Below are 24785 nucleotides of genomic sequence, written 5' to 3'. Positions count from 1 at the left end.
ACCCCAATACTCCCTAAAACTCCCTGAAAGGAAGTTGCAGTGAATTGTGGGGGCCCATCTCTTCTGCTGTGCCTTTAGTGAAAGGACCAGAAAAACAGCCTTAAACTGAGACAGGGAAAACTCAGATTAGGTATTAAAAAAAGCCTTTCTGTGTTTGACTAGTCAGGCATTGGAACAGGTTTCCCAGGGAGGCAATGGAGTCACCATGCCTGGAGGTGTGTAAGAGGCATCTGGATATAGTGCTATGGTTTGGGGTTTAGGGGTTACAGCGGCAGTGCTGGGTGGATGGTTGGGCTGGATGATCTTAAAGGTCTCTTCTGACCCTGATGATTCTATCCTCCAGACAACTTACATTTTCTAACAATATATCCCCAGATCTTCACCTATTTGTGTTCTTATTATATTCTGATTTTTATTATCAGCTGAGGGGACCACAAGGTACAACTCAGTGTTTTCATGAAAATCTGGATGTGTCTCATAGAAGAGATGATTTTAAATAATGGCCACAGCTTTATTTTCGAAATCTGGCCTTGGCACATAGTTATTCTGTCCCTAGTTGGCATCAGGGTACTACTGAAACTTTATATGAAACAGTGATGTTTATTTTATTTAATAATAGAAAAAATCCCCATAAATTCCAAAAAGGTTGAGAAAATCACTGCTAATATTTTATGTGAAACAAAGTGCCACAAAAAATGGATGAGGACCAGGAACTACTAGCAACACTTCAGGATTCATTAATTCAGAAACAGTTACAAGATTAGGCCATAATTATCTAACATAATACCAATTTAAATAAACAAGTATTTCTTTCTTCACTATTCCCATTGGAAGCAGCTTGCAATTTTACAAATGCTAGAGCTTTCTTGTGAAAATCACTGCAGAACTCTCAGTGAAGGAAATAGGTAAATTGGCTTTAAAATTCTACCATCTGGAGACAATCTGGAAAATTGGTCTTTTTAAAGTATTATTATCCATTTTAAAGCTGTCATCTATTTTTTTTAACTCTGCAGTTCTCAGTGCAGTCTAAGGTTGGAATAAGGCAAATACTTTTATTGAATTCTTGTTCCTCTACACCAAGTATGATACCTTTGGTGTATGTTTATGATTTGTGGTTTTGCAGCAAGAAAATTTAGCCACACAGTTTTCCTTTCAAGATTTTTATAACTAAAAGAAATGCCTGAAATGGCGAAGGAGAGAAAAAAGAAATTGAACTAACTAAGCAAAAAAAGAGAAATCTAAAGTAATTAAAAACGAAAAAAGTGTGATGGGGCAAACATTGGGTATGTCAAATCTTCAGTGTTACTCTTCTAGAGATATACTCATAGAGCCATAAGCCTGTTGACCAAAGCATTGGGTAAAATATATTCCTGTAAAGTTAATTTAAAATATCTCTATTAAAATTGATGGCATGTGTACTTCTGGATCATAATTGGTTATAGCACTCAGAGTATGCAGAGATGAAATACCTAATCTGATGCAAGGGGCATTTACCTGCCTGAGACAGGTAAATGATGGTGTGGCCCACCTTAGATCTTGGCAAATTGCCATCTGAATCAAAATTTAGCAGAAACACCTTCAATAGATAATCAACAAATAAGACACATTCTACTGTTCTTTCTTTTGTGTCTCCACTGAATGGGTTTCTTTCAGAGATCATATCAGCACATTACAGAGGCTGCGTAAGCATTAATAAGCGCTTTGCTGAACTTTTGAAGATTGGAAAACAGAGCTGCAAAGTGCAGATCAGCTAACCCTTGGTCACCAGGTAGTGCAGCAGTTGTCACATTAAGGGGAGTGCTGCCAGTGCCACATTAAGTCCCCTGTCGTGCTCCTAGATGGAGGAAGGTCTCTCCTCCTCTTCCTCCACCTCATGAACTGGGGCACTTCTCAGGCTTCCTGCTTGGTCTGCTCAGCATTTAAATTCAGCAGTAAATGTGTGAATCAAAAAATGCGTTTTCTGAGCTCAACCTGTAAATCTGGCCTTGGGATTGTTTCTAAGGCATCTGCTTCAGGGAAGCTGAATCACCCCTCAGGGTTTTTGTGCAGTGACACACAATCCTTGTGCCATGGTCTGGCCTCTGAGGCTTATTTGCCTGCCTCTCTGGGCCCTGTCTCTGAAGAGCAGTGAGTTTGAGAGCACAGAACACTTTTGCTGGAGATGGTGAAAATGACCTAGTTCAAAACACGAGGGAGTTGTGCTTGCTCTGCAGCTTTCCTTGGAAAAAGGCGTGGGGACCGTATTCCCTTCTGTCATACCCTGGTACGACTTTGCTGAAATGAGCTGATCTATACTAGCGAGGGTTTCACCCACTGCACCTTGGGTGCAGAGGAACTAAGAAAATCTACCTGCGTATTGATGAGACAATGAAACAACGAGCTCTGGGGTTGGTGTCACGAGGAGGAGCGCAGCTATTTTAACCCATTCCATCAGAATGAAAAATAAATATGAACAAACTGTGTGGAGTTGTTAGGGTTTGCTTGCATCTTTTTTTTCCCTGTGTGGTGGCCCTTGTGTTGGGGTGATTTTTATGGTGATCCCCTCTTCCCTAATCGTCTGCTCTGTGCCCAGAAATGGTTGCTGTAACTTTAAGGTGGATCTGCAGGTCTTTTCAGAAGGGCAGTGTGGACCAGCCATTAGTTTGTTGCTTAGCTAACTTGGCTTTTTGTTATCTTAGGAAAGGTTTTTTTTTCCCCCCTTTCCCTGGCCTTGGAGACTGCAATGCTTCAGCAGCTTTTGTTTTGTTCTTGAGCTGTTCAGCTTGGTTTTGGTTTGAGATCATGCAGTTGATGGGAGATGATCAGCCAGCACTGGTGGGGCTGCTCCACCTTGGCCAGGCCTCAGAAAAGCTGACCCAGCTTCATCTGCAGTGAAGAGGAGAACAGAGATTCACCAGGTTCCCATCTGTTTTTGCCCAAGCTGCTGTGTGAACTTCTTGTTTCTTTACTCCCTGAGACAAAGGCTGGGTACCATTTTGTTCCTCCCTGCCACATGGTTGGCCAATTTTTTTCCCTTTCCCTTGCGTTTTGGTAGGGATTTTTAATGTTTTTTTTTGTTTGTTTTGTTTGTTTGTTTGTTTTATTTTTTTGGTTCTGCCATGTGTGTAGTGTGGTATAAGGTTCTGACAATTCAATATCTAGTATTTATTAAATTTTTTCCATGTTGTGCGGTTTGTCAATAAAAAGTTGGGTTTTTTTTCACTTTCATCCACTAGTATTCATTTTCTCAGAGTCAGAAAGGGATTGTTGGAACCCCATTTTTTGTTAGAGGAGACACATGTTCCGAAGTGTTTTATCCTAAACCCACGTCTAAACTGAGAGAACCCTGAACCACCCTTCCTCTTGTCTTCCTGCACTGCTATAGTCCTGAGCATTATAGGAGTTCGTCTAGATCCCAACAGTGAATTTTGGTGTAGCCTTTTAAGGTGGCTTTTCTTTAGAGGGTTGAAATCCACCTCTGTTCATTAACATCTAAGCCCCTCTCAAGGCTTTTTTCATCTGGCTTCAGAGATGAGAGAAAACAGTTTAGAAATCACATTATTGGTTGTTGCTGTTCCTTTTTTACCTCCTGGAAGCTGTTAGTAAGTGATATTAATGAAAATGGAAGGGAGGTCTCCTTTTCGTGGGGATGTACCTTTCAAGTTAGTGAAAATTGCTGACTTGGAACCTGGTGCTAGAGAAAATGAAAGCTCTTCACAAGTTTTGCATTTTGGCTTTGCAGGTGATAAACAAGGTTGTAGACCTTCCAGGCAGAACTCTCACAGTTCAAGTTGGGCCATTTATTTTTTATGAATTGTTGGAGTAATTTTATTCACAAATAATATTTAATTTTTAATCTTTTTTAGAAAACAGGTGTCTGCTATGTTATGATACAGCAGCAGCACCCAGGACTCAGGTTAAAGAAAAACCTAAAATCAAATACTTACCTTTGGGTAACTGAATTTCTGTTAGTCCTGAACACTGCTTCTTCTGGAGCCTGGTTTCTCAGTAAACACCTTCTGAATGTGGCTTCCAATCAGGATTTGAAAATTTATCGGACCATTCCTTCTGTGAGTGAGAAGACATGGGTTAATTTATTAGTTGGGATTTTTTTTGCTATTTTACACAGGAGAAAAGTCCCTACTTTGCTTTGGAGCTGACACACAAGTTGTGTATGGGATGAGTCGTCACGATGACTGTCACTAAACCAGGCAAAGCCAGATAAGGTTTCTGTACAGACTGGTTTTCCACCCACAGAATAAATGAGATAGATTCAGAAATTCCATCTGAAAGGCTGCGGTTTGCTTGGAGATGTTTTAGTTTCCTGAAGAAATTTTTCTTCCTGACAGCTCTGGAGGGCAGCATTACACTTCAGATGACAGAAGGCCTGCTCTTAGCTCCTTCATTAATGGAAAAAAAATGAAAAAGTGAATAAAATATTTTTTTTTTAAAAGCTACATGTGTGTGGGAAGGGGTACAGGAACAAAATGAGAGAGAAATGAACCAAATAAAAAAGTAAAAGAAACACTAACCCAGAATACAGGGGTGGGGGAGGGGAGGAAGGTGTATTGGTTTTGGGGTTTGTGCTGTCTGTTCCTTACACATTCCTTCAGAGTGTGTATAGTAACAAAGAGTTTAGATCTTCCTGGACATGCTATACTATTCCTCTTGAAATGGAAAATTACTATCATCTTAACTTCTCTGTGATGATCTATTAATTTTTGCCTATCCATCTTCTCTCCTTGTATGTTTCTGTACAGCCACCTGGAATATTCATTTTAAGCCACAGCTATTAAAAGATTAAATTGGAAGCCTGCTTTGCCTGCAGGTAGCCTCTTAAAACAAGCTGTATAAGCACCCTTTAAGTCCTGCAATGCCTCGTGAGAGCTGTATTAGCAATGGCCCAGGGCAGCAGGGAGGAGGAGGAGGTTGAAAGCCCTCTCCTTTCCCCTTCCCTTCTTGTTCTCCCCTCCTTTCTCCTCTCTTTTATTTCCTTTTTTTTTTGTTTGTTTTTCTTCCACCTCATCTATTTTTGTGGCTGCCAGTCTTAGTTGTCCTTATCTGTTTCAAACCTGAATTGTACCTTCTGCCAGGGAAAGTAAGCGTGCACCCTCAGTGCCAGGTCAGGTGTGTGAGAGCCCGGTGGCTTGCAGCGATTCACCCTCGGTTCCACCAGGCTGCTGCTGACTGGTGAAATGCAGGTGTGCAGCCTTTTCCTACAGGTTCTCCCTGAATAACTTCCTGTTAGTGCCAGCCATGGCTGTCAGACGCTGGAAAAGGTGATCCCTTCCAAGACATCTTGGGAGCTTGGAATGTGTGGCAGGGAATTGATCAGGCCCTGCTCTGGTGAGGTGGAGTGCTGCCCTCGACACCCTTCAGCTCCACAGTGCCTGTTGATCATGGCATGGAGGCAGCCCCCCAGTGTTGCCTGACCCAGCCCCTGAGTGGCCAAGATGCTGGAAGTCCCAGCTGGGAAGCAGGCTTTAAGAAGCCTGGCCACGAGGTAAGCGTGTTGTCCTTTTACCCTGCCTTCATTTGAAGCTTTGCACCGCTGGAATCCAGGAGTTGGTAGCTATGCCTGTTTTCCCACATTTTTTCTGTTTTTCTCCCTTTCTTCTCCTAACTCCCTCCTCACAGAGTGTAACATTGAACGGATTATAAGGTCGAAGCGTATGCTGGGATAAGTGAAGTTGTGCTGCATTTACTCTTTTGCCCATGTTCCTTAGTTTTCTATAGCTTGCCAGTAAACTTTTGGCTATTTTTTGCCTCTTGAGAATACTTATTGGAATTTTCTCCTTTGTGCCCACCCAGAGTAAAAAAAAAATTTGGTTTAGCTCTAGGTTTGAGTGGCTGGGGTGTAACAATGGTCCAAAGGATGTTCTCAAACTTCCTGTAAATGGGCTTATGTCACATGAAGCTGTGGCACATCTTAAAGAGGTAATCAAAGTGATCACAGTCCGGAGGCAGGTCTGAGTATGGATGCTCAAAACTAATTTTTGCTTAAACCCTGCCCTGTAATTGCAACTGAAATTCAGTACAGTTCCCTTCCCATGTGACACCCTTCACTCATATCATATCTGATTTTGGTTTGCCTCAGGCCATTTCATGTCAATATCCTCTTTGCCTGACTCCTAAGAATGTTTAAGTGCAATTCAGGATTGCAACGATGGTGCTGTGGAAATGGCAGTGGAATGAGCTCCTGGGATGTGTGATGGTTATGTCATCCAGAATGTTGTCTTCATGGATATCAGTTCTGTTAGCTTAACCAGAGTCACACAGGAACTTGGTAAAGGAAACTGTTTCTTTTCCTGAATAGACTTTGTAAGTCTAGAAAGACCCACTTTTTTTTTTTCTTTTCCCTCGAGTAACTTAGTTTGGGACAAGATTATTAGGCTGGAAGTAACTTAAGGGAAAGAAAGAAAATGTCTTGGCTGATGAGATCAAGGTTGGAGGCTATGGTCAAGCCAATTCAGCAAGACTTGCATCTGGTATCTTGCATTTCAGGTGAGACCAGGACTGTTAACAGTCTCAGGCTTTGTGATTGCTTTCACTTGTTTATGGAAAAAAAAAAAAAGAAATCCAGAGGTTGACTTGTCCTGACATAATACTCAAAATTTTTTGAAATTTCCAACGCTTTCTCAGGAAAAGTAAATAATTCTCACCCTGCATTCAGTTCTACAAATGTGTGAAAATTTTCGCAAGGATGAGCCTTTACATTGAATAGCAACCTTGTCAATGGCACTGATTTAATTTAAATGGGAAGAGATTCTTTCCTCATATATGCAGGAAATTTTGGAAAGAAAGAGGCAGCAGAGGAAAAAATTTGCTTTGGCCGAAAGTACTGATTGGGCAGGCTATAAAAGACCATATGAAGATTAATTGCTTCTGTTGAAATTTAGCTTGACTGAACGAGGTTTAATTATTTAATCACAGTACTGTCCTTAGCTGTTGAGGCCAGGAATGTAGTGATTCTGTTACCCTTTCCTACCCTCCTGCGTTTAATCCATGTGATTTCTTGTACTTAACCCTCCCGCTCTCTGAATAGGAAGAGGGATTAACAGTTATTTCTTGGCATGATGCTTTTTCCTTGTGCCTTTTGTATGTCTTGTGTCACTTTTTAGCTGATGGATTGCGCTCATTACGATTGATGGAGTGTTGTGGCTTATTGAGAGCTCTGGCAGTTGTTATTGTTTATTTACTCAAATTCCAGAAGAGTCTAGAAGCTTTGGAATGGGATTAATGGGTTTCTAAGAACTCTACACAAATGCTTCCTGGATTTCTGTTTCAGTGTCTCTTCATTTCTTTGATGGATGTTTTCCTCCTTTGACTGCTTAGTTTTTTTCCTTTCAAAATTTTGAGCCTGTTTTGCCCTTAGAGTGTTTTCTCCCAATCCTCATCTCACCCCATGAACCTTTTAATTTCTATTTCCCTCCCCCTCCTCTGCTCAACTATAGCAGAGGAGAATGAGTGAATGATTTTTCAAGGGTTCACTGGCATTTGGCCAGCGTCAAACTGTGACACCCATGTTTCAAAATGTTGGTGTAGGAACCAATTTATAATAGAGTAGTTGTCTGTCTGCCAGTTGTCCTGAGGTTGTGCCTCCTAGCTGATCACATCTAACTCAAGCTGTTTTCCATTTTCCTGACTGTTTTTATGGCACAGGCTTTGAACTTTGGATGCTGTCCCCCACCATCTTGGGAAATATCGGTAGTGCTGTACGTGCAGTTTATTGGTTCTTTAGGTGCTTCAAAACTTAGACAGAAGTGAACTAGAGATTTGCTGGCAGTTTGTTAGAGTCAGGAACCAGAAGAGAGTGGAGCAATTCAATTTCTGTGACACCTTATTAGTAATATTTATTGCACCTTGACTCATGTAGCATTGCCCATTCATCAAGCTTGCACTGGATGTTGATAGTTCCTGGGATGTATGAGTCTAACAAGCCAAAATTTTGTTCCTCTGCTTAATATTTTGTTTTCTATTTACAACTTGCCTTTAAAGCAAACTTTCTCATTTCATCAGCACAAGGGGATATTACTGTCGCAGCAATCTTATTGATTGCATTTTATCTAACTTCCAGAGAAATGGCATTTTTAGCTAAATGGCAATGCTTATTGAAAGAATGGGACCTCAGCTTTCAAAAATAGGTGCTTCAAGACAGGATTTAGTGTATTCCTTCAACACATTGCAGATTTTCTTGGGATCTCAGCCCAGTATGCAAGGCATAATCATTTTACAAATGAATACAGCATTTCCTGAAGTGAGATATTGACCAACTACTGGCAACGAGTACCTAAATGTATTCCTTTACAGTGAATGCCAGTGAAAATATACAGTACCCACATTCAAGTATGAGAAGTACTCCTCTCAGTATGAATTCAGATTGCTGGGACAATAATCAGTCTGTCACACTTGGTAAAATTCCAATCGGGTGGTGCTGGAAGCAGTAATAAGATTTGGACTCCTCTCAAAGCACGCTGGCTTGGCATTTGCCTGGTCACCTTGTTCACGATACCAATCCGTTAAAGCTCCAAGCAAATATTCTTTCCTCATGGGGTACTGATGCCATGGGAAGGCAAACAAAATGTTCTTATGGAGGGAAAGCCACTTGGAGTTAACAGCAGTAAAGCAGCGCTATACTGGCAATGGTAAATAACACTCCCTAACCCTCTCCCTTTAACTCCAGGGCTGCTCTGGGTTGGATGTCTCAGGGCCCACGTGTACTTTGGGGATACTGACATGGCATTACCATGTAAACAGAAATTCACTCCTGGTCTATGAATGGACACAAATCATTAATTTGGTCACAGTATGATCCTTGTGCTGTCCTCTGCAGAAAAGGCCATATTGTGCTTTTTCCCCCAAGTACCAAGTATCTGTCACTTGCCTGATTAGCTTCACTTGCTGCTTGTTACCAGCTGATAGTGAAGTCCCATATGCATTTGGCAAGTCCACCTCCGGCTGTCTAGGGTAACTTTTTCTTGGCTATGGCGAGGGATGCTCCTGTGCTTGGTGGTGTTGCATTGATGTCTCTATCGGTGTGAGAGTCTCCGAGCCCTCAGGTGCTCTCCAGACACACTCAACTGCATAGCTGTCTTCTGCAGCTCCAGTAGGAACCCTGAACTGGGCAAGCACTCATTTTTGTCCAGTGAGAGAGCTTTTCTGCTTTCCTTCCAATGCTGGGGTGGGCGCAAAGGGCACTTGGTGGATAGCTTCGGCTTCCGATATTCCCGTCTCTGCAAAGTGGCAGCACACTTCCATTTCTCCTGTGGTTAGGTGTGTGCTTTTGCAAAGCTGCTTGGAACAGATTTCCCCCAGGAGAATCTGAGGAAATTGCCTCACTTTGGGGAAACAAAGTACAGTGCTGTTCTTGTACTGTATAACAAGGGGTGCAAACTTAAATGCCTTAATGCCTTTTTAATGGAGAGACACATCTCCAAAGGTAGACAAAAAACACCTTGGACAGGCTCTTTTCCCTTTCTGAGGGGGAAACCGTGCCTTTTTTTTAACCCCTTTTATCTCAAGGCAGGTGATTGCACTGGAAGCTACACTGGTGTTTTAGGGCTGCAGTGGTTTAGAGATTATTCTCTACTTTATTAGTTCTGTTTTCTACTTTAAAAAAAATTCCTTAATTGAAATATTTTACTATTGCTCGCTCAGCTTCAAAGAACTAAAAGATTTTGCACTGCAGATGGAAAAGCAGAGCTTGTATTGGGGTTTATAGTTCTGCCCACACAAAATTAATTTTTTCACTTAATTAAAACTGAGTTTTTGTTTGTGGAGATAAGTAGGATTGTTTGCCTTGGAGTAGTGTGTGTTTCTGTTTTTGCCAGGCCAAAGTGTGATCTGAAGCACAAGATGAGGTTTCTGTGACATAGAACCTGGGGAAACTAGGTTAGACGTTGGTAGATTTACAGTTCTGGAAAGCAATAAAGAAGGTTCTCTGCTGCATCGATACTTTTCTCCTGTCACTTAAACCCATCAAGGTTAAAAAGATTTCCCCATCTGAAAGAACACAGAGCCATTTCTGCTATCCACATATATAGAGAGGGTAGGCAGCTGGGATGAGAATTAGAGGACTAGAGGCAATTCCCCTGCTCCAAACAAATGGATAATAAATCAGAAACTGGTAACCAGAGCCTGTAGCAGAGGATGAAGTTTTATTTTTATCTTCTTCAGAGGCTGGCCAGCAACTGAGCAGACATTCTTCTGAAAACTTTAACCAGAAACTAGCTTAATACTGGAGTGGCATGGCCTTTTTGAAGTGGGATGCTGCTTCAGGACCTACACCTTATTTGATTTCTGGGTTGGTTTTGCTGTGTTATACTTTGAGCTCAGATACTATGGAGATTTTTCTAGAAGGAAACCAGGGGCTTTCTGACTTTTTGCGACTTTCTCGCATTGGCCCATCGGTCCTTGTAGTGACTGGATCACGGACACTGTTGCAATGCAACAGAATCGCTTTATCAAATGCACATGAATATTTTTGTTTTTGCTGTTTACAATGCAGCTGAGCAGGAGGCTAAATGGCAGAGCAGGATGCTTCTCGCTCTTATTGCAAACCCTCTTACGCATCCCACAGCAACCCACGTTGGAGCGGCCAACTGGAGCCCTCTCAGGCGAGTATCTATGGTTTGGCCACGATCCTTTGGTGTGTGCTTTCTCCCGCAGCTGTTAAGGTCGAGCAGCGGTCGCATCCATGGTCCTGTCTCTGTGTCAGCCCGCTCAACAGCAGACAAGGAGATGATTGGTGACGCAGAGATCAGGATCCTGTGTGACTGGTGGGAGGTGTATCCTCTGGGAATGGCAGATGTGTGTAATGTAGGTTACAAAATTCTGTTGAACCTTTTGATGAACACGCTTGAAGTATTTGTCAGTAAACCACAAGGAACAAACAGAGGGTGCTATCATTAAAAAGTCAGATAAGCATATATTTTAATTATTATTCCCTTGCTTCCTCTGTGGGGTTTTGGCATGGAAAATAGAAGCACTCGCTGAGGTGGTAAGATCTGTTTAAAAATTGTATTTTGAAGATTGCGTACAAAAGGATTTTGGGGAATACAAGTTACCAAATGACATTAATTTTTAATCAAAACAATTGCTCCTGGAGATCTCAGAATAATTTTTTGTGGAACTGTGAATAAACTCCATTAAAGAAATCACTAATTAGATTGTGGGATTTTTTGTGGGTAGGGAATAGGTATATTTGCAGTAGTTTTGTAGGTGCTTGTGTGAGTAGGAACAACAGCAGGGGGAAATCTGCACAAAGGACCACTGCAGATTTACTGCCTGGTACTTTTTAAAGTGAATGCAGCGTTTTCCAAATCCTATTTCTTGTTTGTTTTGCAAAATGATATTCCGGTATCTCTTGGAAGGTGCCTGGTGTTAACACTTCTATCAGAGCTCAGTTCCAGGCTTTGGTTCTGTATGGAGTTTGTGATGAGTCCTTTGGAGCTGGTGCTCTGCTGCACAGTCCATGGGGAGGCTCCCTGGGGTGTAACTCTTCTTACAGTGTTCTTGCGTGTGGTAAAGCAATGGCCTTCCTGTCTGAGCCTTTAAGATGCTCAATAACTCATGTTGCTGGACATCAAAAATGCTCCTTTGTGAATCTGGATATTTTAGACACAGAGAAGAGTGCCTGGTGGAGAGGGGCTAGAGGTAATTTTTCCAAAGGAATCATGGAGTGGAGCCTACATGGGATTGGGTACGTGACTGTGTACCCATTGTGTGTGGCAGGAAACCCAAAACTGCTGTGTGGGACAGGAGGACCTACAGAGGCAGGGAGCCATGCTCACCTGATTCCAATGTCTCTGCTTGTGGGGTTTGGGACGTTTTAGGATTTAACTGTAGAAGTGTAGCTAGAAACTTGCCTGTACATATTAAGATTTTGAAATAATTCAGCGCTGTGGTTTTTCTTTCTTGGGTGTTGATTCTGGAATGGATTGTGTGAACTAGCACTGATTGCTGCTTAATTATGTGTTAATAAATCAATTAACCACTCAATCATGGCTTGATTTAAAACTTGTTGAGTGAGTAGTTTTGCCCTGGTGAGCAGTAGCACTGCATCTGGCAGCATGTACTGGATCCAGGAGCATCAGCAGTATTCTGTCACCTGAGTGACGACGGAAACTGAAATTATACCATCTTGATTGCTGTAAAAAAATCCTTTTGTGGTGAATGAGACTATTCTTGGCCATAGGGAAGCACTTTCTCTAACTTGTTTCTGCTGGTTCTTTTGAAAGTCTTGACGCCCAATGACTTATAAGCCAATCACCATCCCTGGAGTTCTTGAGAAAATGTGCAGAAGTGTTGTTTAGGGATGTGGTTTAGTTGGGGACATGAAAGTGTTATGTTAGTGGTTGTATTTGATGACCTTAAAGGCCTCTTCCAGCTTTAATGAGTCTGTGATAGTTGAATAAATTGTAATGTATACTCAGAAAGTGTCATTCCCAAAGTGATTGTCGAACTTGTGTAAACAAGGCTGAACCCCGTGTAACTCAGTCTGAACAAATCAGCAAGAGATTAAATTAGATAAATTGTTAACTGCTACTGATTTATTTCTTTGCTTCTCCTGCCATGCAGCTCAGAGTGCCTGGGTCACACTGATGTATTTTTTCCTCATGTTTGCATTTTCAATGTGGTACTTATATTGTTTTTGTACTGGTGAAAGTGTGCTTGCAGACTTCCCAGCCACAGCAGCCAGAGCGCTGCACACGTTCCCATGCAACACGTGTGCATGTATGTGTGATTCCACTCTGAATTTTGAAAGTCAGGGTCAATCAGCCAATAGCAGGCTCCAAACATGTTGTCTCTGCTGTGCTATCACCTAATGAATGTGCCTGTAAACTTCAGCATAGTGATTTTGCTTATCTAGAGGTTTTGGCATTTCAGTAAATTGATCTATTTTCTATTTAAAGCATTTTGAGCCATCTCAATGGCTCAGCTTCAGTGATGGGGAAGGTAAACTAAAATACCACTATTCAGCCCATGATATTGCAGTGGTAGATCCCTTTGAAACTCTTTGGAACAGGAGTGTTTGCTTTAGAGCTCTGTGTCATATTGAAATCTATGGAGAGGCGTTCTTTGCCAGAGAGGTTTATAAAAGGCATAATTTAGCTGCAGCTTCTAGTCAATATATTTCCTTCTCATTGACACAAACAAACCAATAGTTTTAAAATATTTAAATAAAACTCCCTTTAAAAACAAAACTAATATTCTACCACTCCTGGAAAAAAAAAATCTAATGAAAATTGATTGGAATGGAACAGCAGGACCTGACTGAAATGATTTTCTCCATTAAATCAGAAACAGAAGAATTGAATGAAAAAGAGGAAGATGCATATATAGACAGATATATTTGGTGAGAATAATATAATAATACTTCAAAATACCTGCCTTTGTTAAGGCAGGCCTGTGAGTCCCAGCAAAGCAGAGACTCACTGTTTCATTTCTTGAAGGACTCTGCAAGATTTTAGATTTCTCACAGGGTGTTTACAAGAACATTTGATACCTAAAACATTTTTAAGTCTCAGAGATTTTTTTTTTTTGTATAGGGTACACAAAACAAGACCTGTGTAAATGGTTTCATTGGGTTGATTCTGGAATTAAGCTTGTTAACAAAAAAACCCCCAGTGTTCTTTTTTTTTCCTCCAACTGATTATCAAGCTATTTGAAGACTGTTTTAATTAGCTGTGTGTTAAACTCTGTATCTCACAGGGCACTGGGAGCTAACCAGAAGGATCAGAGTGATCAGTATTTAAAATCTCATTACAAAAATTACTGATGACTTTCTTACTCTCCTACTGCTAAGATTTAGACTTCCTGTGTTGCCTATCAAAGTGATTTTTGAATCATTGAAACCAGATCAGAGAATAGTTTGGGTTGGAGGGGACGTATAAAGATTGTCCAGTCCAACCCCCTGCAATAAGCAGGGGCGTCTTCAACAAGATCAGGTTGCTCAGAGCCCCATCCAACCTGACCTTGGGTTATGATGAGTGTCAGAGATGGGACTTTGCTGAAGTCTTTCCAGTCTAATTTCTAAGAAGATAGACTTTGTGCTGTGACTTTACTTTTTTCCCCTTGCTCTTTCTGTCCTTCTCAAGGAATCATTCCTGATTTAATATCACTGATGCTGAGAATATGTGTGTTGTTTACGCTTTCATAAGATTCTCTTTCCATTGTTTTTGTTGAGAAACAGCAAATCGTGTCCACACTGGTATCTGAATCTGATGTGCTATATGTAAATATTTTTAGGTATTACTGTAAAGGGCTTTTTACAGCCTGGACAGTGCACAGGCAGCTTCAAACTGGACTCACTGCAATGGAAGTGTTGGGGGAGAGCTAAAAAGAGTATGGAAATGGTAGAAAACAGAGGGGTGAGGGCCAGATAACACAAACTAATTTGGCACCAGACTTCTCTGGTTCTGTTTCTTGAGATGAGGGGTAATTGGCGGTTGATTATTATTTAAGTGTTAATAGAGCAGATTGCTACATAAAATACATGGACAGAAGGAGAAGAGCAAATCTTCTTGTTTACATGAAATGGAGCCCTGTTTCTGTTTTTTTTCCTGCACTTGGGAGTAAAAAAGATTTTTCTCTCTATTACATTGAATGACTGAAGTTGCCCTAAACTGTGCTGGTGGTAGAGCCAGTATAAAATCTAGGCAGTCGCAAATGATTTTTTTTCCTCTTCTTGCCCAACTTTTCTCACATTTGTGAGTGTCCAGTGTTTTCCAAGTCCACCTTCAGGTCAACAGCAGTAATGAACATCACCTCTTTGAAAAGCAGAACATACATGCTGTCATTAGCGACATTTAGGGACCTTCTGTTGTTTACATCTTCATTAACTCAGGTGCTGGCAGTATTGGGACAGAATGACAATTTATACCTTGTTACTGATTCTGCTGTAAATGGTCACTGAGGCTGAGCTCAGGGTGGTTATTCTGAGGATGACAAGAAGGCAGCACTTCTCTTCATGCTTCCTCAGCAGGCCTGAATTGCTCTTTACACGTTTCACCATTAAAGTTTGCCTTAAAGCACATAAAAAAATTCATTATTACCAGCTTCGTCCCTTTCCCTTCCTACAGAGGAGCATTGTGTTCTGTTTGCTTTGCTTCTTACATTAACCTATTGCTGTTCTTCCCCTTTGACCTACCTCTGGCTCTTCTCCTTCCTGACTATCCCACTGGGTGCATACAGAGTGCTCCTGGCTTTCAGTTTTCCTTACGGCCAAATTACAGCTGCTTGGAATTTTTTTTTTTTTTAGTCTGAGACCTGTTGTTCCTGCAGCCCAAATTTGCTGCCCAACATATACCAGCCAGTGAAGGTGAATAGTTTCAGTGAGGCAAAGCAAATTCCTTACCTACTTGCAGCTCAGCTCCTTGAACACCTGGAGCAGACAGTGCTCATGCAACTGGCAAGCGCTCGCTCAGGCAGGCATTCAACAGAATATACAACTTGAACTCTGAGGAAAATGCAGTAAAAACAGATTGGTTTTTTTTTTTTTTTGTCTTTAAAGTAGTGTGGAGTATGAGGTTTAAGCAACTCTTTCTTCAGTATAGAAAATGCCCTAACATTAAGCTAGTGGAAAACCAGAATTTGGGACGTGAATTCATGTGAAGTGGAGAAGATTCTTTGTGTGGCTCTCAGAAAACTCTTTGTCTCTGAACTGATTTAAATAGGTCTGTGTAAGAGTAGACAGTGGTGGCTAATGTGATACAGGTTGTAAGTAATCATAAATACATCAAGAAATGGTAAAGCAAAATTTTCAATGCTGTTTTAGAAAAAACAGCCTGATTTTCTTAACATATACTTAAGTGCAAGTATACTCCTTTGTGTCTGAATGATATCTGCATTTTTTAAGAGACTGAGCAAAATTTCGTGTTTAGCACTATTTCTCTGAATTGTTCCCCTGACTGCTTTTTTAAAACTAGCAATCATTTTATTTCTATGCACATGTAAATGTCTATTGTTTGACCAGTCATGGTTGGATTTGGAGTTGTCTGATTAGTTAGAAAGATCTGTGAAAAGGACCTGGAACTGTTTTGGATTTAACTAGGCAAGTGCAAGGCGAGTTAATCAGCATCAAGAAAAATCTTCCTTAGTACATTTTCCTGATGTGGCATACGTGAAAATTGACTAGAGCTCTGAAATGCTACTTCTGTCTCTTCCCTTACTTTGAATTAAAGTTTCCTGTCTAGTTCAAGAAGGTGCAGTTTTATTTGTTATTTATTTTCATTAGAAAGCAATTATCATTAATTCAATGGATTTTTTTAGTAAATGTGAGAAATTCATTTGTGCGTATAAATCCTTTCCTAACTAATCCCTAATAGATGGTACAACTGGTTTTAATAAGTCCAACCTATAAGATTCATCTTCCTGTGAAACAGGGGGCCTTAAGTTTGGCCTTAAGTTTAGACTTAAGAATATTGATTCAGCCTTGTAGGAAATGATTTAATAATCAAAACACAATAATCTCAGTAAATAAATTAACAGCTTGTTTTGAAACCTGTACACCAGCCAAGTCCACACTCTTACAATTGTGCTGCATTGTTTGTAAATTGGGAGATTTTGGACAAGCAATTCCAGCTTCAGTTAAAGTAAGCCTGTCTGTGTTTTCCATTTTAAGAAGCATCTCGTTTGCGTTCTGGTAATTGCTATAAAGCTGTGTCTTCTTATGTAACGTGCTCGGTGCTGTGCACTACACAAAGTCCTTCTCGTAGGCAGCACATACTTATTTAAGAGGAAACTAAACACCCTTCATTTTGTTACCTTTGAAATGCTTACTCAATTTACAAAATCTGCAGTCAGACACTAGAAAGAAGGCATTTATACAAGCTGCCACTAAGCAGTTGTATTTGTGATGTATGTAGGAAACTCCAGGGGTTTGAGGGAATATGTTTAAACAGCACCACAAATGTGCATCTTGGAAAGACTGAATTTCACCATTGCTGAAAGCAATGTAAGGATCTTCAAAGCAGCATAAGGATCTTCAAAGCAATGTAAGGATCTTATTTATACTTACTCTTGATATTACACATTTATTTTGAATACACATCAATCCTCATGTTATCTTCATCCTGTTTTCCCAGTATTTGAATCCACAAAATAGAACAGTATCTCTTGTTTTCAGACCTTTTTTTCTTTTGTGATAAGTGAGACTGCTCCAAATATGACGTAGTAAAGTTTTATCCAGATTTATGGCTGTTTTTGGAAAAAAGAATGGAAACCATCATCTAAAAGTTGCAACTACCAACAGACTATTTTTTAACAATCTGATATCTTTTATGCAATTCTCTCACTGCTTTACCTTGTTCCATTCCCTTAGGTTCCCTACCTTTCTGAAAATGTTTCCATTGAAATAATTTCATACTAACACATTACAACTTGAAAGAGATGCGTCTTCATTTTCTTTTAAAATTACCAGTTTTGCAGCTCTTGGGGAAATTTGGCTTCACAATGTTGCTGCTTCTGCCTGAACTCTGATGAAAACAATCTTTGAGGCCTCTTTTGCCATCCTTGCCTTCAGCTGAGGGAATAGAAACTTGTTTAGATCAGAGCTATAGCTTTGAAAGCGTGATGCTGTGGGAGGAATGGGGATTCTCTGTGGCAGTAACAAATCAGGAGGGAGAGAGAACATGTAGGAATTAGTTTCTTTGGAGGGCAGAGCGTCAGCAGGACATACCTTTACTGTTCCCGTGCCTGATGTGAGTGAGGTACCTGTTTTGTGGGTTGTGCAACAAGCCCTTACAGCATCTTTTGCAAGTGTGTCAGGGGTTAGAGAGTGACCCTTACCTCCTGCTTGTAGGAACATCATCAAACCCCAGCTCCCTCCATTCCAGCTGGATTTAGAGCTGATAAATCAGGCATACACTTTTCACCCAGATGAGGTGTAATTTGGACGCCAGCCTGGAGCCTGCGGTAACACCTAATGACCACGTGCAGCCATCCACGCCACAAGCACAATGCAAAATTCCTCTTTGAGAAGGAAACTGAAATAACCCCCAGCCATTAAATAATAATCCTTGCTTTGTCTGTAATTTTGCTCGGAGGTACGGTTTTTCTCTGTTCTCCCTTAAATGTTGCAGTGTCTTGTTTCAAAGGTGAGCATGTAAAGCTGTTTCCCTTCCTCTTTAATTACAGATCCTTGTAAAGAAGATACATGGGAGAACTGAGTGTAAGTTTCTCATACATCCAATATTTTCACAGAGGCTGAAGAATTGGTCTGAACATGAAGAAAGATTCTGAAACATGCTTATTTTTAGATCTGCTTGTGCGCCCTATGAGCTAACTAAATTCAAACTTTTAAAGACCCCTATAAAAACTAGTAAAGCTGAGTATAGAGATTTTAATTTTGCTGTTCTGTTCCAGTAAATTTTTAATGAAAATTGAGAGCAGATAATTTACAGGGAAACAATAAATCTGAAAATAATGGAAAAAAATTCACTATAATTCTATCATACTTAGTTGAAAATCTTATTATTCATTGTCCAATTGATTAAATCAAAGTTAAATAATTCAGTTTGTATAATTTAGGTTGTTTCTGAGAAAAGGTCTAGACTTTTTTTTTGGTCTATTTATTTTCAGAATTACATGTAGTGTAGTTTTGGGGAAAAGGCTCCAACTCCCTCTGTGCTGTTCAGAACATCCTTGATTATTCTTTAGTTACACTAGCACACAAGGCATCAGCTGCTTTCCAGACCTGATTTGATCTTGGAAAAATTAAGTGATCAGTTGAAGACAGCACAGTGTCTTTGGCAGGACAGGCTGGCTTCGGCTGGATTTGGATATAGCCCAAACTCCCATCCATAAAACCCAAAGAGTTTAAATAACTTATGGAGTCCCAGTTGCTAGAACCCTGCAGAGAAATCTTTTTCATGTGTGCTTATTTTTTCACCCTGAGCAGTGACACTTGTTGTCTTAAAACTTGTTCTAGTAGTCATTTCCATGGAAAAACATCTCAGTTTATCAGTGAGGAAGGCAGAGTAGTTATATTAATCAAAGAAAATATGCTCACTTTTTTAGGGATCTGTGCAAGATATGGATAGTGTGATAAGGCAGCAAACAGAAGTGGATGTACAGTTTACAGTTTCACCACCGTTGACTTCTACACTTCTGCTTTAGAGATCAAAACACTAAACCAAGGTTGGTAGAATTGACCTGAATAGAACCTCCTTCTTCAGACAATAACTCGAAAGGATTTGTCTGTGTGGATGCATCTGAGAAGAAAACAGGGCTGGAACCCAGACATCCAGTGCTGTCAGAGCCAATTTGCTCTGACGGTCATGCTGGAGGTTGGGGCAAAAGCTGCTTAGGTGAGAAGTTGAAAGACCTCAAAAAGTAGTAGAGTGTGAATCTGGAGAGAGTCATCACTGGGTAACAGAAGAAACAGAAGAATTGCTGGAAAAACCTGGGCAAAATACAAGGGGCAAGGGCATTATCAAATTTGAAACTGGGACTATGGAATCTGATATACTAAGGATGTCTTAGTTTTTTGATGGAAAGCACCCTGTCTTACTTGGCAAAACTGCATTAATAAAATCCTCAAAAGAGAGAAAAAGGATGAAGACTTCTGTTGGAACTGAAGACATCCCATGATACCAAGACGCAAATACAGGAAAACAAGGCTTTTAGCAGCCTTGCCTGGGGGAAATCATCCTTACCCATGGAAGGGGCTTGGAACTGGATGTTTAAGGTGCCTTCCAACCCAAACCATTCTTTTGTCCTATGAGAGCATCTTTTCAGGGATGGTAAAAGCATGGCTATATCCATCAGTGACTGTGGCTATGTCCACAGTGTGAGCTGAGCTGGGGCAATCTGGAGAGGGCTGGGAGTTAGGGAAGGGCAAGGAGCTGAGACCCATATCTTATGCAGGCCTCTGCAGATTCATTACCAGTATTCTATACTTCCCCAGGTTTTTAGAGAGCCATTTAAATGTGGGACAAATTTACAGTGAGAGACTGAAGCTAACATATGCATGAAATCTTATTTTTCTAACCTCTTTCTTTTAATATGGACAATTCTGGAAGAGCAAGAAATGGCTCTAATTAGCTGATGATCAGTGACCTAAGAAGTGTGCTTGCTTTGAAAAGTGAGAGGTCTTTCTAGTCATCTGGTGAAATTAATTCTCATTAATTGCTCCACTTCTCTGTTCAGGTCAGACCTATAACAGCGCTCATCATATAGTGGCGCATTTTGACATGGTGAGGGTGTGATATAACTGTGCTACTGTCTCCTTGTCTTGCTACCCTTCCCTAAAGCGAATGAACTTTGTTGAGGTCTGTCCTGTAGCTTGTATCTGGCAGCTCTCTTGACATTGACCTTCTGGCTGCAGTTCTCTAACTAGGAGGGATACACCAGCAAAAGTGGGAAGAGAAGACTCGGCCTGGAAAACACTGCGTGCAGCAGTGTGGCTCATTTGGTCACGTAGCTGGGATTTAAGGAGAAGTTTCTGGTTTCAGCCCAGGAATTCACCAGCTCCCCTGTTCCCCTTATTTTAGTACTTACGTTAGAACCGTGGGAAGGTGGCTAGGGAAGCCCGAGGATGCAGGGTCTGCCCTACACTGGGCAATCTGCACTCAGGGGAAATTATGCCAGTTTGTTTCTGGTAGGAGAGGTAACGGGATTAAATTTCTTTTTGAAGCAATTCCTTTGGATTTTAATTAAATGCATGTGCAAAACTGGTTTAAAACATCTACTAGATAAGAAATATTAATATGTATACATAATATGTATAGAGTTAGGCTGTCTGTATCAGTGGGGCATTGAAGACCCATGGTTTTTTAGGCAGGGAGTACCCTTACAATTTGATGGATATTGTAGGGTTAAAATGGCCTGAACAAATTTTATCATAGTTTGTGTGCTCATTGCATTCTAGTCCTAGCACTGCAGACTTGGCAAAGGTGAGATTTTTACCAACTCCATTGCTGGTTTACAGGACTAAGGCCCACACTCCTTCTTTCCCTTCCTCCCTGGAACAGTGGTGTACTGGGGACTCAGCCTCTTTTGGACCCTGGCAGCCTCTTTTCTCCTTGTGATATAACTGTGCTGAGGCAGAAAAAAAATGTGTGCTGGGGCAGTGTTGTTTGTACCAGTTCTTTTTCCTCCTGGCATACTGTATAGCAGATTTTTAAGTATTTCTTTATGGCTGACATTGAAATAGGCCAAATGTTTTCTCTTAGATAAGTTTGCCTCACATGTGATAGTGAGGTTTGTTTTGGATCAGGGCATGAAGAGAGGATTAAAAAAGGAGCACTGGAATTTGTGTTTCTCTGTCTATGTACTGTTTACACAGGGGTTAATGAAGTGTATGGTGCTGAATGCCAGGAACTTCAACATGTTACCAGATCAATGATATGTATGGGATAGGCTGAGCTGAGCTAAAATGCTCAGTTGCTGAGTTCTTCCCTCACCTTTGCTGCTCTGGTGTGAGTAAAATACTCAAAGAGATCTCTTCTTTCTTCACGCAAAAATGGTGAAAATAAGTCCTGAAAACTTGCAAACCCTCCGTATTTCGGAACTGTACTTGCTGTGAGGAGAAACATCAAATACATTTTTGATACTGTTTCAATAATGGCTCTGACTCTGCTCCCAGAACTTACAGAAAAAATGACATCCACAGCAGTAAATGTTGTCACTGCAAATGGTCTTTCCTCCTCTTTCTTCAAATTTCACCACCTTTCAGCAACATGATAGCTGCTGCCAGGCAAAATATTTGCAATAAATAGTTTGATTTTTGTTTATTTCTCCTCTTTCATAACAACATGTTTGTAAACGCTGCAGTGTCATGGTTATCGGCACACTGTTCAATGAAGTTCAGCTTCAAGTATAAAATTGGGTCACAGGTGTATTTTTGAAACATTATCTAGCATTTCTGTAATCATTTTAATAGTCTCTTAACTGAATTAGCAGTGATTACAATAATAGTAATTTTAAAAAAAATTCTGGTAGTGAATTCATTTTCATGGCTTCTCTTGTCAATATTGCTGGGAATAATTAATCCACAGCGCTGAGGTATAAATTATTACACCTGCCCTGACCGGCCGGGAGCCAACAGCGCCCCTGGCGGCCGTGCCCGGAACTGCACCCAAGGGGAAAGCGCCCCACGGCCAGAGAAGGCTGCACTGGGGCTGCTGCTGCTTGTTTGACTTGTTATACATACTAGTAAAGGGCTGTTATTCCTATTCTCTTATCTTTGCCTGAGAGCCCCTTGATTTCGAAATTACGATAATTCAGAGGGTATTTCCATTCCAAAAGAGGCTCCTGCCTTCCTTAGCAGACACCTGTCTTTCAAACTAAGATGCTGATCAGAGGCTCTCCCCAGTTATTGCCTCATTCTGAAATGCTTTTCTGAGGTGGATTTGAACTGACTAGATGGCAGATTTTAGGTGTTTGCATCTAATCTTTTTGATTATGAATGCACCTAGTACAAGGTGATTCCCACTGTGCTACAAACAGGTGCCATGAGAATCATCTCCAAGCTGGTTTTTGGGTCCTTTGCCAAATAGATTTGGGCTGAGAACTGAGAAACTTCCAGGCATGAGGATAGCACGCCCCCACCCTGAGATTTGGGAACAAAAGCTTAACCTGCTGGTGTTACTGGTTACTGTGAAACCTGTTTGCTCTGTTGAGGTATTTTGCTGCTTTAGGCATATATAAATGCAGCCCAGCTTATCAGGTAGAATAGAATATATTGCAGGTTTTTTTAGTCATCCTGGTATAGGGTTGCTCTCCCCCCCCCCCCCCCCCCCCCCCCCCCCCCGCCTTTGTTTACTGAAACTGCAGAATAAGTACAATGCCATTCTCACATCCCCTTAGAGTTTAGATAAAAGAATGGAGACAGAATCATAGTTCACCGGTCACTGATATGATCAAGCTTAAATAATTTGCTGCTTTACTGTGGAGTTGTCCCCATGTGAGGTTATTCCAAGCCTGGTCCCTAGGTGTGCACTGGCTGTTTCTTTGTGGTTTGCTGCTACTGAGGCTCTATCTTTTCAGAAACTATTTAGATGGCAGAGTCTGCCTGGTGGGAAAAGGTTTTCAGTGCTTGTCTATTGATCTTATAGTTTTGTTGCAGTGGGAGAATGAAACACTGTGCATGTTTATATGCTTAGAAGCAAAGAGTAGTCTCCTTTTCCCTGCTTTCCTAAGATGTCATATCTTAAAGAAAAGTAAAACAGGAAAAGAACAAATTTATTCTCTGAGTTGGAAGACTATGAATTATTTACCCTTTGAAAGTTTTTACTATCTCTGCATGAAAGGAAGTCCTATTATTAAAAGCAAGTGTTTCTTTTTCTGCATGTCAATAGGAGAGAGACCAGAATTGAATGATTTTTGTGGCATCTTTTCCTTTAGGGAGCTGGACAGCTTTGCTGGGTTGGCACCAAGGAGCTGTTTTTAAAACAACATTTAAAATGACCTCTAACAAGTTATTAGATTTGATATCAATGTGAGATTAGACCTCTGCTAGAAGGTCTGTGAGATCTGAAAGGTTAAACAGAGCCTTGGAGCTGTTTCTGCAACTACATAACTTAAGATCGTCTTTATCTGTCAAATTTATTTTCCCCACGTATCCAAAGTTTTTGGTTGAGTTTTTAATTCAGAGAAGTTTGTTATGACTATTTTCTTGGATTTGTGAATGTTTACATAATCTAGAACACTTGAAAATTAACATACTGCTCTGGAATATGCCCACCATCACACCCTGGCACTTCTTCTGTCTTGGTTTTACAAACTGAATGGCTCTTTTTTTGTGCTTGGGAGAAGAAAACCCCACAGACCCAATAGATGCCGATTTTTCTAGGGTGAAATAATCACCTCAGCATTTCCCTCTGATTTTGAGTGAATTTTGGGGAGTGAGGTATAGAATGACACACCTCCCTTTTACTGCATTTGGTCATCCCCTGCGTATTGTGGCTCAAAAAACATTAATCTTTATTTAGATGTGTAAGGTGAATATAGACATGTTCATTATTTTCTATAATTTAGTCACTCATTGTAAGTTGTTTTAAGTAATGACCTGAAATCAAAGTTATAGGCCAACGAAATATTTTTTTGGGATGTGTTGAGCTGCTGGAACTGGTGTGTTTTCTTCTGTGGTATTTGTAGGGGATCAGAGTTCCTGAGCTGGGAGTAGAGCGTTACAGGCAAGCCCAAGAGTAGAAACTCTGATTTACATGGACTTCACTAAGGCTAACCTACAGATAATGAAACAATATCATTTGATGCGCCAGTTTTGGAGGAAATATGTTTTTGTACAGTCTTACATAAGGATGTTAATGTTAGCATATAGCAGCTCCTCTTTGGAGGTATGAAGTAAGACTTCTTTCTATTCTGTCTCCTAAATTTTAGTGAACAGAATATATCAACAATTCTGTGATCACACTGTGGAAGAAACTTAGTGTACACAAAAGCCTTCAGCAGACTGGATGTGCCTGTCCTGGCCTTGGGGACAGCTTTCCCCTCTGGTGTTAATATGACCAATGCCTTCTCTTTTTGGTTTTCACATGGAGGCTCCCAGCACCACCTCAAGGTTTTTCTTGAGTTCTTGCAGGGATTTAGAAGGTGGATGTTCCTCAGGACTGCAAATGGGTGCCTACTGTGTATCTGGAAGAAGTATTGTGGCAGTGACAGGCAAAATGTCACTGGTTTTACCAGGTTCAACTCCCTCCTGCAGCAAAGGTGTGGTGGCCTGGATACCAGCAAGTGATATCCAGGAGTTCTGGGGACTCCTGGGCATGCTCCTTATTTGTATAGCCGTGCCCAAATCATTTGCTTCCTATCTCTCGGGATCCTGCCTCCTCTTAAGTAGA

General features: G+C 40.8%; 1 long non-coding RNA gene across 2 annotated transcripts in view; it reads left to right on the top strand.

Moving 5' to 3' along the window:
- LOC131378566 (uncharacterized) overlaps positions 1-24785 on the top strand; it is a 63118-nt gene that overhangs the window by 26424 nt on the left and 11909 nt on the right. Inside the window, exons 2-3 of one of the 2 annotated variants that reach the window (XR_009207888.1) lie at positions 18118-18151; positions 19000-19119. This is a non-coding gene — a long non-coding RNA (uncharacterized LOC131378566). Of the gene's footprint in view, positions 1-18117; positions 18152-18999; positions 19632-24785 lie in introns of those variants that run through there. The other variant, XR_009207887.1, reaches the window with a different exon arrangement.

The sequence above is a fragment of the Hirundo rustica genome, chromosome 5, assembly GCF_015227805.2.
Source record: "Hirundo rustica isolate bHirRus1 chromosome 5, bHirRus1.pri.v3, whole genome shotgun sequence".
Classification (NCBI taxonomy): Eukaryota; Metazoa; Chordata; class Aves; order Passeriformes; family Hirundinidae; genus Hirundo; species Hirundo rustica.
This window is presented reverse-complemented; position numbering and strand designations above follow the sequence as displayed.